This window comes from Mobula birostris, chromosome 13 (assembly GCF_030028105.1).
Source record: "Mobula birostris isolate sMobBir1 chromosome 13, sMobBir1.hap1, whole genome shotgun sequence".
Taxonomy (NCBI): Eukaryota; Metazoa; Chordata; class Chondrichthyes; order Myliobatiformes; family Myliobatidae; genus Mobula; species Mobula birostris.
Genome location: NC_092382.1, coordinates 73208116 through 73223084, shown reverse-complemented (window position 1 = coordinate 73223084; position 14969 = coordinate 73208116). Strand labels below are relative to the sequence as shown.

General features: G+C 42.8%; 2 non-coding genes across 2 annotated transcripts; both read left to right on the top strand.

Annotated features, from left to right (window-relative positions):
* Window positions 1-11159: 11159 nt before the first annotated feature.
* On the top strand, window positions 11160-11273 carry trnal-caa (transfer RNA leucine (anticodon CAA)). Its single transcript has 2 exons — window positions 11160-11197; window positions 11228-11273. It is a non-coding gene; the product is annotated as a tRNA-Leu (tRNA).
* A 1308-nt stretch (window positions 11274-12581) lies between these two features.
* Window positions 12582-12697, top strand: trnal-uaa (transfer RNA leucine (anticodon UAA)). The gene is made up of 2 exons: window positions 12582-12619; window positions 12663-12697. It is a non-coding gene; the product is annotated as a tRNA-Leu (tRNA).
* Window positions 12698-14969: the final 2272 nt, after the last annotated feature.

Below are 14969 nucleotides of genomic sequence, written 5' to 3'. Positions count from 1 at the left end.
GTGCTCATGGTCTTCAGTGTGAATATTTTTCTTATGTTTTAAGCATCGAGAAATAATCACGGTACATAGAAAACGGATTCAGGTTGAGTCAACGGGGTATTCAGGGGTTTCTCCGTCGAAAGCAGAAGTGCTTGAACTATTAAAATAAAGGACCCTAATCTGCAGAGCCTGACCAGGTGCATAGAGTGTCCACTTTAAATAGATATATCTGTTCACTTCTCGTTAATGCAAATAACAATCCAGTCAATGCCGTAGCCACAGCCGAATGCATAAAGGTATGCAGACATGGTGAATTTGTTTTGTTGTGCTTCACAATAAACATCAGAATGTGGAAGTAATGTCATTTAAGTAACCATAGAAACCATAGAAACTACAGCACAGAAACAGGCCTTTTGGCCCTTCTTGGCTGTGCCGAACCATTTTCTGCCTAGTCCCACTGACCTGCACACGGACCATATCCCTCCATACACCTCCCATCCATGTATCTGTCCAATTTACTCTTAAATGTTAAAAAAAAAAACCGCATTACCACCTCGTCTGGCAGCTCATTCCATACTCCCACCACTTCATTGTGGGAAGTTAACCTAAAGTGTTTCCATTAGGTTTGCAGTAAGTGCTTTGGTGTAAAATTGAAATGTATACTATTTGTATTGTCTAAGCATTGCATGCACTGAGATAACAACTTTTGTGTGTTGATGTGTACAGCCATGAAACAACTTTCAAACTACTCATAATCATGTAGAAAGTTAACCTAAGGTGTTTCCATTAGTTTTGCAGTAAGTGCTTTGTGTAAAATTGAAATGTATACTATTTGTATTGTAAAAGCATTGCATGCACTGAGAAAACAAATTTTTTGTCTTGATGTGCACAGGTATGAAACAACTTTGAGACATCTCAGAATCATGTGGGAAGTTAATCTAAGTTGTTTCCATTAGGTTTGCAGTAAGTACTTTGGTGTAAAATTGAAATGTATACTATTTGTATTGTCTAAGCATTGCATTCACTGAGATAACAACTTTTTTGTGTTGATGTGTACAGCCATGAAACAACTTTCAAACTACTCATAATCATGTGGCAAAGTTAACCTAAGGTGTTTCAATTAGTTTGCAGTCTTGGTTTGTCCTTCCAACATGCAATACCTCACAGTCGTCTGTATTAAACTCCATCTGCCATTTTCCAGCCCATTTTTCCAGCTGGTCCAAGTCCCTCTGCAGGCTCTGAAAACCTTCCTCACTGCCTACTACACCTCCAATCTTTGTATCATCAGCAAATTTGCTGATCCAATTCATCACATTATCATCCAGATTATTGATATAGATGACAAATAACAATGGACCCAGCACTGATCCCTGTGGCACACCACTAGTCACAGGCCTCCACTCGGAGAAGCAATTCTCTACTACCACTCTTTGGCTTCTTCCATTGAGTTAATCTCTAATCCAGTTTACCACCTCTCCATGTATACCTAGCGACTGAATTTTCCTAACTAACCTCCCATGCGGGACCTTGTCAAAGGCCTTACTGAAGTCCATGTAGACAATATCCTCTGCCTTTCCTTCATCTACTTTCCTGGTAACCTCCTCGAAAAACTCCAATAGATTGGTCAAACATGACCTACCACGCACAAAGCCATGTTGACTCTCCCTAATAAGACCCTGTCTATCCAAATACTTGTAGATTCTTTCTCTTAGTACTCCCTCCAATAACTTACCTACTACCGACGTTAAACTTACTGGCCGATAATTTCACGGATTACTTTTCGATCCTTTTTTAAACAACGGAACAACATGAGCCATTCTGCAATCCTCCGGCACCTCATCTGTAGACAGCGACATTTTAAATATTTCTGCCAGGGCCCCTGCAATTTCAACACTTGTCTCGTTCAAGGTCCGAGGGAACACCCTTCAGGCCCCGGGGATGTATCCATTTTAATTTTTCTCAAGACAGCAAGGACCTCCTCCTTTTCGATCTGTACAGTTTCCATGATCTCACTACTTGTTTCCCTTAATTCCATAGACTTCATGCCAGTTTCCTTAGTAAATGCAGACGTAAAAAAACTATTTAAGATCTCCCCCATTTCCTTTGGTTCCGCACATAGTCGACCACTCTGATCTTCAAGAGGACCAATTTTATCCCTTACAATCCTTTTACTCTTAATATACCTGCAAAAGCTCTTTGGATTATCCTTCACTTTGACTGCCAAGGCAACCTCATGTCTACTTTTAGCCCTCCTGATTTCTTTCTTAAGTATTTTCTAGCACTTCTTATACTCCTCAAGCACCTTATTTACTCCCTGCTTCTTATACGTGTCATACAACTCTCTCTTCTTCTTTATCAGAGTTGCAATATCCCTTGAGAACGTTGACTTTAAGTGCTGTTTTTGAAGATCTCAGCAACAGCTGACCTCCTGCGAGTTTCACTCACAACAGTCTCTGGGTACGAAAAGCAAACAACAACCTAGTGAGTGGCAGTTCTTGTTAATGAGGCAGATCAAAAGAGAACGAACAGGGTGTTTGAAGCGGACAGCAAGGAAACAGTAACTAAAATAACCACATTTTACAATGGTGTTGGGAAGGAGAACATCGCTGAAAGCATAACATATCTAAAATTAAGGAGGTTGTGCTACAACAGAAGAATACCATGAACGTTTAGTATAATCAGTCGTCACCCTATTGACAACGTGATTTACCTCATAAGGTCGCCACACTGAGTGTCTATAAATGACTTAGAGTGAAATCTGGACAAACTGGTTAGTAAGTTTGTAGATGATAGAAAAAATGGAGGAGTTGTGAATTGCAAAGAAAAAAAAACAATTGAATCAGAATCAGAATCATGTTTATTACCACGGGCATGTGTCGTGAAACTTAGCAGCAGAAGTTCAATGGAGTACAAAATCTAAAAGGAAAAAAAGAAAGAAAATAAAACAAAAATAATAACAATAATAAAAATAAATAAGCATTACAGCATACTTATTTTGAATAGATTATAAACGGTGCAAAAACAGAAATAACATATTTTAAAAAGTGAGGTCGTGTCCGTTCAGGAATCGGTTGGCAGTGTATGCCTTCAGGCTTCTGTACGTCCAGCCTGAAGGTAACAGTGAGAAAAGGGTATGGCTATGCGTGCGGGAGGTCCTTAATAATGGACGCTGCCTTCCTGAGCCATTGCTCCTTGGAGATGTCATGGGTACTTTGTAGCCTGGTACCCAAGATGGAGCCGATTACATTTACAACCCTCTGCAGCTTCATTCGGTCCTGTGCAGTAGCCACTCCCACGCCCACCCATACCAGACAGAACAGTTGATGATACACAGACCACTGCGCACCCTCAATTCAAGTGCACCAAAATCCGCAAGCAAGCAACGCCCACATCAGCGTGCACACCCACAGCCCCAGGCAGCTCAAATCGGCGTGCGTTCACAAACCGACATGCGTCCACATACTTGTCCGCCCAGATTCTCCGACACTTCCACCTGAGCAAGAACTATTTCAGGGAGCTCACAAAATAGCTGCCTCAACGAAACAGCCCCGAGATTCTTCATACCTCCAAATCTGCAGGTACCCCAAATATGTGTATAAATGATGTTCGTCATAGTGCCAATAACACCAACATCCCAGATCCGCATGCACACCCAAATTCGTGTGCATCCCTAAATCTGCAGTGACACCCCAATCTGTACTCAGATACCAATCCGTGTCCACCCCCATATTTCAGAGCACACCCATAAATCCGCACGCAGGCCCAAATCCGTGTGCACCCACAAATGCATGTTTACAAAGAAATATGTGCCCATCCCAAGTGTTCACCCACAAATTGATGAGCACTCCGAACCCCCTGACGCCCCCAGATGCACAGCAGCGGATCCCAGAGCAAAGATCATTTCAAACTTCACAAATTGGCTGCCGCCACCATAAAGTAACAAGAATATTGTTGGTGTTCGAAGTGTGTCTATTATGAAAGTATCTGTAAATGAAACAAAATTTAGATAAGTCAGAACTACTAATCGACAGACAACAAAACTCTGTGAGATTCCGGAAATCCACCAACAGACACCTAAATCGGAGTGCATCCCATATTTGCCGACACCGCCCTTAATCTGCGCCATCCCCGAACAAGTGCGCAGTGCAAACATGCTGACATCCCCAACTTGCATAATAGATTATTTCAGAGCAGGAATCATTTCAATGAGTTCAGTAAATGACCGTTTCGGAATTAAAATTCCGCAAGACCCCAAAAGTCGGCTTCGACTCCAGATGGTTTGACACACCCTAAATCTGGGTGTAAGTCCAAACCCGTTTGTAACTCTATATTTGACAACGGGCGCCTGAATCTGCGCACATCACCAATCGGAGCGCACACCAAAGTACAAGTGCACCCCAAACCCGCTGACAGCTCCACATACACGCTAGATTTTCCAAAAGCAAGTGTCATGTGAAACGGTTCACAAAATAGCTGCTTCCACCTTCAATAATCAGGAACAATGCTCTAAGTCCTATGTAAATTTATTATTAAAGTACGTACCTATAAACGAAACGACTTTGAGATTCGACACAGCCCCTAATCCACCGACACATCCAAATCGATGTGCACTCAAACTGGCCGTACACATCCCCAAATTTCTGTGCACCCCCAAATCCGAGTGTACATTTTTTTCCCAGAGCAAGGATCGTTTCAATCTTTTCACAAGATAGCTTTATCCACATTGAAAATAGCGAGAGCAAAGCTCAATGTTATTTATTAAAATATCTGTAAACGAAACAACCTTGTTATTTGTCATTAGCCCAAACCAACCAACACCCACAAATCCACGTGTACTCCAATTCCGTGTGCGCACCGTATCGATGCGAATTCCGAACCCAACAATACCCCGTCGTTATCCCAGACGAGGATATTTCAAATAGTTCACCAAGTAGCAACCTCCAGCTTACAGAAATAGCAAGAACAAAATCCAAATTTAAAGTGCTGTTATTATTGGAGGCCTTATAAATGAAAAGACTTTGAGATTCGTCAAAAACCAAGAAACCCAAATCCACTGGCATTCAACAAATCCATGTGCACCCATATGCGCCGATACACACCTAAACCCGTCCACATCCCCACATCCTCACTCACCCCCATATTCGTGTGCACCCAGAATCCGTACGGAACACTAAATCCCTGTGCAACCGTGTTTTCTAATAGATCACCAATCTCGCACAGCCTCCAAATCCGAAAGCACCACCAGATCGGGGAGAGGTCCGAAATCCACACGCAACCCTAAAATCCCTGTGCGCACCTAGTTGCCGAAATTCTCCTAAACCTTTGCACGTCATCAAATCTGCCTGCACCTCCAAATCGACTGACACACCCACAGGAACAGAGGATTATTCCAGAGCAAGAATATTTCCAACAGTTCACAAAACAGCTGGCTCACATTGAAATAATAGCAAGAACAAAGTTCAAAGTTCAGAGTGTATTTGTTAGTCAGGTTTCTATGAATTAAATATACCCACACCACCTCATCCTTCGACAGCCCCAAATCCGTTTGCGCTCGCATACTCGCTGCTAATCAGACATAGGCGTAAGATTATACTTGAACAACGATAACTTAAAACAGTTCATAAAATCGACCTTTAACAAACAATAAGAACCAAGTACAAAATTGAAAGTGCATTTATTAATAAATTATCGTACATGCCGAATCCCCATGCATACCCAAAACTTGTGCAAATCCAAATTCGCCAAGACACTCGAATCTGTGCTCATTCACTAAAATCCGTGTGGGCACCTAAACCTGTACATTACCCACAGACCAATCAAACAAAAGAATCAGGCATTTCCCTTTTCCAAATCAGATTGATAACTAAACAAGCACTTAAGCTCAAAATCGGAACAATGGCGGACGAGCCCCAAATTTTGTCACATGAGTAGCAACAATGAATATATCATTGAGTCAAGTTTTATAAACAAACATAAACAATTATTAAACTCTGCTCAACAATAGTGAAAAGTATTCAAACGACTATCTTAACTGGAAGTTAACTGCTGTACGGCAACTCTGGTACAGTTCTTAAAGTGGTAAATTCGAACACAGTCTTAACATGGCAAGTTCGAAAGTCCAAGTGATTTACACGGTCAATAAGGAGAGACTTCTCTGGAAACGGATTCCTTCGAAGACGTGACGTTACTGCTGATCCCGTCCAAAGAATTCACGACGGAGGAAATAAAACAGCTTAAAGGAACCTAATTCTGACGAATGTTCACTGCACAAACCTTCCTGATCTTACAGGAGATATCTCAGATACAAGTCACTATTTCTGAACGAGAATCAATAAGGTCGATCCTGTATTAAATCCTCGAACGACACCAACTTTACTCAATCCTTCAGGGTCCCGTACCTCAGTAAGATCTTAGAATAGAAAGTAAAACTCCACTTTAAACGAAACTGCGTCATGAGACGAATACGCAGCATAACGGAGTAACTGACGAACCAAACAACGAATCAACAGCGTAACAACAGAGGTTTCCAGTTAAATACCTGCTGATAACATGTCATCACGTGACCTCACACTGGCGAGAAAATTACATCACCCCACCATCACAAGACCATTACATTATGCTCACAAGAAACTCAATGACATCATGATCATAAGACAGTCACAAGATACCCACGAGGTATGTAACACTTGTAATTTTTGTAATTTATAACAAGTATTATGTACACCAGGATAGTCAATATAACATGGAAATACAGTTGCTTCAGCACGAATTAAACCGCCTGATGGCATGGTGGAAGATATCCCGGAACCTGTTGGTCGTGGCATTTATGCTGTGATGCTGTTCCCCGGATGATAGCAGCTGGAGCAGTTTGTGGTCATGGTGACTCGGGTCTCCAATGATATTTCGGACCTTCTTTAGACACCTGTCTTTGTAATTGTCCTGAAGAGTCGGACGTTCATATCTACAGACGCACAGGGATGTCAGAGTCCTGCGATTGGGCGAAGTACAGTTTGCATAGCAGGTAGTGACGCAGCCAGTCAGGATGCTCTCCATTGTGTCCCTGTAGAAAGTTCTTAGAATTTGGGAGTCCATCCCAAACTTCTTCAGAGGTCTCAGGTGATAGAGGCGCTGTTGTACCGTTTTCGCCACACAGCCGGTATGTACAGACCACGTCAGATCCTCGGTGATGTTTAAGCCGAGGAACTTAAAGCTCTTCACTCTTTCAACCCCAGATCCATTGATGTTAACAGGGAGTCAAACTGAGAACCAATGCCACCGGTCACATCAGTCACTGTATCTAAGATCTGTTTGGGAGTTCTGGAAGTTTCGTACTGCCCTCTACTTCTGGTGATCCCGTCCGTGGGACTTCATTCTGATCTTCAGCCCATCAGCGAGCGGCTTGGCAAGGGATGTGATTAGCAATTATAAGTCGACACTGAGATTCGTGTTTAGGAAGGCGATAAGGAATAATTGTTAACATAATGAGCTAACACAGTCCCGAGGTAAAAGTAACTGCTCCAGACTGGTTTCAATTTGAATATTCCTGTTCTATTTCAATATTTTAATCATTTATCAATTGTATAGAACCCCATTTTTTCTGATTATGATATGTGGACGAAGATCCATAATAGACACCATTGGGCTGCTTCTCAAATATAACTGTTGTATGTTCTCTGCATTCATTTTGTGTATTAGTGTTTGTAAAGGACTGTCGATTTGAAACAATGCAAGCCGAAGGAGAAGTGTTTATTCACTCAGTACGTGTACAAATATGCTGAAATCAGCAACAACCTGACAACTCCTTGAGCGACGCAGTCTCTGTCTCGGTAGTCCAAACAAAAGGACAATGGATCTCCTGTTTAGAGCCGTCAGCGGATCCGCCACTGAACTGAAGTTTCTGATAATCGTTAGATAAAAGTTGTCAAATTCCAGGAATTAGCACTGCTTAGCAGTGCTCACCAGTGAATGGTGATGGTCAGCATCCGATTGCCTGCAACTTACGAGAGTCCCTCTTGCGATTGCGTTAGAGATGATGAAGCCGAAAATATATATATTGTGGTTACGGGAAAATCAGAATTCTTCAGCTTGAATAAAAGTCCATGATCAGGAGCACGTCGTTTATAAATGCCTGGTAAACTGTTGGCGCGTTTATAAGGCCGAAGTGCATGATAAGGAACTCGAGGTGCTCTGTCGCTGAATGTCATAGGATGTCATCTTCCACGCGTATAATCAACCCCGCGGAGGACACGGACCTGACAGTGATCTGCTGCCCAGGCGTAGGCTCTATGTGGTGGAAGAGTCGAGAACTTTCCCTCACTGAAACCTCTTTGAAATACTTGTAAACGGATTTGATTTCTAACAAATTGGGTGCTGCAATTGCCCCGGGATCTTGCTCCAAGGATGACCTCTGAAACCCCATTGGTAGCGAGAGTTTTTCGAGTTTCTTTGTTTCAGAAATGACAGAGCAGGATGGAGCCAAACTCTCCCAAAACTCTTCCACAGATGCCTACGTGTCTTTAACGGAAACATAAGCCAAATCACAGTCGGTTTCCTCGTCCGTCTCTGCCCGCATCGGAAGTGAGGTGCAAGAAATCAATATCTCTTGAAAACCAAGGTTATTTACTCTTGTTATCTTTACCTTTTATGCTGACAGCCCATATGAGCTTTGTACGCTCCGAATTTCATTTCTGAACGCGTCCCACTGACCAGAAAACATCCCGGCTCCAATAGACACTTGCTAAACGGTTTTTGATACCGTCAAAATTGAACTTTCCGCAATGAAAAATCTCCATGCACGGACTAGAACGATCTTTTTTTGTCCATATTTACTTTGAAGTCAATGGCATTGTGATCAGGAGCTACAAGGTGTTCGATAAATCAAATTTATTTCTCTTGCACAGTCTCTGTCATTTCATAATTGCAGATCAAATATTGCACGCGTTCTCCTTGGGACGTCTGCACACTGATGAAGGGGAAGAGAATTTTTGAACACATTGGACTAACTCTAACCTATTTAGTCCTTTAAAAGTGTAGAATTAACAGTCAACGTGCGGACTGTCAGAAGCACCAACTCTAACAACCGTAATGTCCTAGCGACAGACAGCGATATATCCTCAAATTTGACCGTCTAAAACCACTGACTATTGGGCGGTCAGTAATCTATCCCTATTAATGTGATCATACCTTTCCTCTTTTTCAGTTTCATCAATAAAACTTCAATAGTCGAATTCTGCATCTGTCCTGGCGGAAGACAGCCGTGACATTCCCCCTGTCTATTAACGCTACTCCTTCTCTTTTAGTCCATCCCGCTCTATCGCTTCTGAAACAAAGGAACTCCGAAATACTGAACTGTCACACTAAACTCCACTGCAACCAAGTCTCTTTAACGGCAAAGTACCATGATTCCGGGTTTTGATCCAAGCCCTGAGTCATCGGCCTTTTCTCCGATACTTCTACCACTGAAGTATGCGCAGCTCAGAACATTAGTCCTACCTTGCTCAACGATTGCATTCCTGACGTTGTCTGAGACCTTATCAACGTGTCTGCACAATCTCCTCACCAGCTGTTCTGGCACCCTGGTTCCCATCCCCCGTGCAAATGTAGTTTAAATCTAATCATGCAGCACTCGCTAACCTTCCGGCAGGATATTAATGCACTTTCAGTTCACGCACGAAAAGTCTTTATCCATAGGTCTTAACTTCCATGGAAGAGAGATCAGTGATCGAAAACTCGTATGGCCTCCCTCCTACACCAAACCCTTAGCCACGTGTTAATATGTATCATGTTTCCATTTATCGCCTGATTAGGACGCGTCACGTGTCGCTGTCACAACCCCGAAGATCCTGCCCTCCATCTCAGCACCTAACTCTCTGAATTTCCATTGCAGAAATTCGTCGCTCTTCTTACCGATGTCATTGGTCCTTAATAGACCACAGCTGCTGGCTGCTCACGGTCCTACTGAAGAATATTCAGGACTTGATCCAAGTTGTTTCGGACCTTGGTACCCGGGAGGCAACATAACATCCAGGAATCTGTTCTTCCCCTTCCCTTCTGAGGCATAGAACCAGACACAGTGCCAGAGATCCGACCTCTGTGGCTTTCCCCTGCTAGATCATCCAACCACAAACGGCAACCAGGTGTTGGTGAGGGTGATGGCCATAGGGATAGTCTGCACTGGCTCTCTAAACCCTTTCCCCTTCCTGACTGTCACCCAGTTTCCTGTGTCCTGCACCCTGACTGTATCTACCACTTTATATGTCCTAGTCCATCACGCCTGCGGCCCCCAGTGAACCGGGGTTCATCTAGATTCAACTCAAACACCTCATAGAATCTGCACCTTGCAGATTGTTACCAGCTGCAGCTCTGTGTACTTCTCGCAGCTGTTGTCATCAGGAACCATGGAAGTCTCCCCGCCTTTCCACATCCCGCGAGGAGCATTCCACTCCGGCGATGGCCGTCCCCTTGTCCCTGCCTTACTTTAATGTCTTCTGTGCATTTATCTCAGGATTAGCAAACCCGAGCGAAATACGTTCTCTTAAGCGTCTCATCTTTCAGAAAGGCCGCTGCTCTACAGTGCAAAACGCCCTGCTTCTGTCTCCTCTCCATCAGAGTAAACATTGACCTACAAGCCTGAACAACATTCTGACTGTAATAACTCATCCATGATAGAATGATGAACAGACACAGCGGACCGAATGGCCTTTCTGCACGATATCTTATGTTCTTGTGAACTTAATCGCCGCTTCACTTTCTTCCACAGTCATCAGACTATTGAGCTTTATAGTTCAGTTACTAACATCCATCTGTAAAGCAGCGTTGCGAGATATAATTGAACTGTGTTCAGTTTCTGTTGACGTTGTCATGATCAACTCGCACTCAATGTTTTCAGATTCAATACGGTCTATTAACGTTTCCTCCCCGCTTCACTACATGTAAAAATAATGAGTCTTCCAAGCGTTCTCATTCATCTCAGCAAACCTCCTTCCCAAATTCTTGCTGAGACGCGTCTCACGAGTCTTCGATCTGTAATTATTTTGCTTCACTTCCCAAAGAAGCTGCCTAATCTGCGAAACTGTAACAAGCTCGCGTTCATTTCCGATTAGCGGGATGATATGTGTGTTTGTGCGTAAATAACTTTGCCTTCAAATCAGGGATTCATTCCGTTCCCAAACACAACAGTAGTCAGGGTGGCCGAGTGGTCTAAGGCGCCAGACTCAAGGTATGAAAATCCTTCCGACAAACGCGAGTGTTCTGGTCTCCAGCTGGGGTCGTGGGTTCGAATCCCACTCCTGACATCTTTTGTTGTTAAACATTTAATCCAAATGATGTTATTTCTGCAACAAAACGTAGGTTCTTAGTGTGGATTAGGAAAACGGTAGAATAGATTGTGTTTTTTGACACTGCTTATCACAGTACAACAGATCATCGTACACCGATTTTTGGGTGAGCGATTTATTCAGAAACAATCCCATGGAGAAGTATCTTGGCCCGTAACGTCGACTGTGTATTCTTTTTGACAGATGCTGCCTGGTCTGCTGAGGTCCTAGGATACTCATCTAATCAATATAGAATAGTGTTTAAAGTGAAATCATTGGCTGTCGGAATAGTCAATGGATGGGGACGTGAGTGTAAACTGTTCTTGCACCTGTCGGTGCGAGTCCTGATGCTCTTTTTACCTTCTACCTAATGGCAGCAGCGTAAAAAGAAAATGTCCTGGTTGGTGAGGACCTCTGGTGGTGGATGCAGTTTTCCGATGACAGCGTTATGCAGATGTGCTGAATGTTTTGTAGTGCTTTACCCGTGACGGACTGGGCCGAATCCACTAACCTTTTGAAGATTTTCCTTCAAAGGTAATGTTATTTCCGTGCTAAGTCCTGATGCAGGCAGACAATCCACTCTCTACTACACATCTGTAGACGTTCATCTAGGTTTTTGAGGCCATGGTGAATCCCTGAAGTCTCCTGATAAAGTAGAGGATATACTAATACCTACCAATTTAAAATTACTTCCTCCAATGAGAAATGGCTCATGGACCTGTGGTTTTCCCTCTCCTCAAGACCACAATCTGTCCTTGGTCTTGCCAACATTGAGTGATAGGGTGTTGTCACGTCTTCTTTAAAACTTCCCCTCTTAGTTGAAATGTATGCCCTATGATATAAGACATATCAGCTCTGGGATGGAGACAGCTTCTGTGTGCTCTACCTTTATCTATGCCTCCCAAAATCTAAGAGACGTCTATCAGATTCACACTCAGCCTTGCTGCTCCAGAGGGAAAAACAACACAAGATGGTTGAAGCTCTCGTTATTGCAAAACCAAACTGTCTAATTCAGGAATCATCTTGTTAAATCTCTTCTGCACACTCTCCAAAGCCTCGTCATCCTTTCTATGACAGATGACCTAAACTGTGTGCATTACCAGTTCCAGCGCGCTGTGCTGCTGTGAGCTTTAAATTCTCACATGCTGGAAAACCTGAGACAAGGCATCACTCCATTTTCATTTCAAATCCCACCATATAGTGAGTGTTTGTATGTATGCTCTCTCACCAATGTAGTCGTTCACTCTATTATGAAACACAGCTGCTCATGTGGGTTTGAAGAGAGTTGTCAGGGTGGCCGAGTGGTCTAAGGCGCCAGACTTAAGCCGAGAAAGTCGTTTAATAATAGACGCGAGTGTTCTGGTCTCCACCTGGAAAGGTGGGTTCGAATCCCACTCCTGACAACTGTTGTCTTTTACAATTGGTGTTTTGATAATGCAATCACTAATTTTATTGCAGCGATCAAAGCATGGATTGGGAGGATGAGAAAGACGCAAGAAAGATAAAGGTTTTGTTTTAGTCACAGCAGACAGCAGTACAATGGGTCACATTACATCGGATTTAGGCAGCCGAGTTTGAAGAGAAAGAGGATTCGGTGAAGAGTGTCTGTGTCACCGTCTCAGCCATGGCTATTTGTTGGACAGAATGACATCGGTTCCATTCAGACATGTTGTTGGTCGCTATAATGAAAAGGCATTTTACATCGTCGTTCTTAAGCATACCTGTACATCTGCCGCGGAGCTCAGTGTCGTGCGTTTAACGCCACTCTGCACTTGGGAATATCGGATTGATCATTCCGGACTGTATTATATTCCCTTTCTGTGGTTTAATAGGACACACTTTTTTTTTTTTTTTACAAAGCATATGTTTTAATACATACAGCGTGGAAAAGAACCTTCGGCCCAAGTGGTTCAAAGTTAAAAGCGGAAAGTAAATTCTGCATCACAGCAAATCTATATACATATATCACCATGTACAAAAATGAAATTCACCTTCCCGCGGATATCCAAGGAACACAATAAAATCGTTGAAGGACCGCAGTAACAGGACGGTCAAAACACCTGATGTGTATAACACAACAAACTGTGAGAAGTCAAACGAAATAATAATGATAATAACAACATTAATTGTTATTTTACGCAATAATCCTGGGCGACTACGAAGCCCACCAGAATTTCTTCAGATTTAAACACCCTCTCAGAGACAAACAAATGAATTACACCTTGATGGAGGATCGAACATGAACGATTTGAAATTATTCGCGTAAAGCTGAAACGTTTAATACAGGTAGTAAAAATGATTTCGAAAGTTATAAAAAATAAAATCTGGACAAGATAAGCGTATTAGATTAAACAAAAAGGAAATTACAATTGAGGTAGCACAATATAAAATAGAACAGCAGGATGCAATACAATTGATGGATGGACACCTTTACTTTACATCTTTATGATTTGGATGTTGGAATTGATGATTTTACGGGCAGGTTTGAGGACTAGATGAAGATAGGTGAAGGTGAAGAAACTCTGCAGGACGTAGAGAAGCTGCAAAAGGATTTGGACAGATTAGGAGAATGGGCAAAAAAGTAGCACATAGAACACACTGTCAGGGATTAACAGTGCTTCCGCACTTCGGCAAAATAAATAAAGTTCAGGCTATTTTCTGAACCTACAGAACAGTGGAAAATCTGAAGTGCAAAGGTACTTAAGAGTGTTCATGCTGAATTCCCTGAGGGGAATTTCTTAGTTAGCGAAAGTGGTCAGGAAGACGAATGAGATGTTAGCAAACATTGATGGAAGAATGTAATATAATCTTGAGGCATTAAAATGTACATGGTGTGGCCTTACTGTGAGTATTGTGAGCAGTTTGGAGGCCCTTGTCTTAGAAAGGATGTGCTATCATTGGAGACATTTCAAAGGTGGTTTAGAAATTAATTCAGGATGGAAAGACTGATAGCTGGAGCATTTGATGGCTCTCGGCCTCTACGCACGACAATTCAGAAGATTGAGTGTTTCTCTACTCACGGTCATCGGGAAGATTGAGTGTTTACCCTATTAATGTCCCTATTTGACCCTTCCTGACTACTAGAGGTTGTCTCCCCATATCTATCACTCGTGTGTTCCGGTGGCTTCAGCGGGTACTGAAAAGCATCTTGGAACTTTGCTGGAAGCAACCGGCAAGACTTCTCTCAGAAAGGCGTGTTCTCCGTTGCTCTAATAGTGCGGCAGGTACTATCGGAGAAATCAAAATCAGAACTGTCAGTAGAAAATACTTCTTCGCATTCCAACATTTTCTCAGTTTAATCCCCTTTTGTATTCCTCGAGCACGCCGGTAAATGCAGGGATTTCCGTTACTCTAGCTAAGCCCAGTACAGAAGTTGATAGGTTTAGACTGGGTGTAGCTCACAGTTCCTCCTTTCCGTTCATCATACTACTTGGCAGGAACTGGCACCTTCTCAAAAGCAGCTCTGTACACAGGATGAATGGACAAGGGGTTCAAAATGATCTTTCCATTTCTCTCCCGCATGCTCCCAGGAGCCTTCTCACATTGGCAGTATTTGTTCCCACAAGAATAGAAGCTCCATCCTTCTCAATCGGATCCGGGTAGAGCAAGACTAGTGTGTCAATAATCTCAGTTACTCCAACATCTGCTCCGTAAACACCAGCTTCAACAACACGT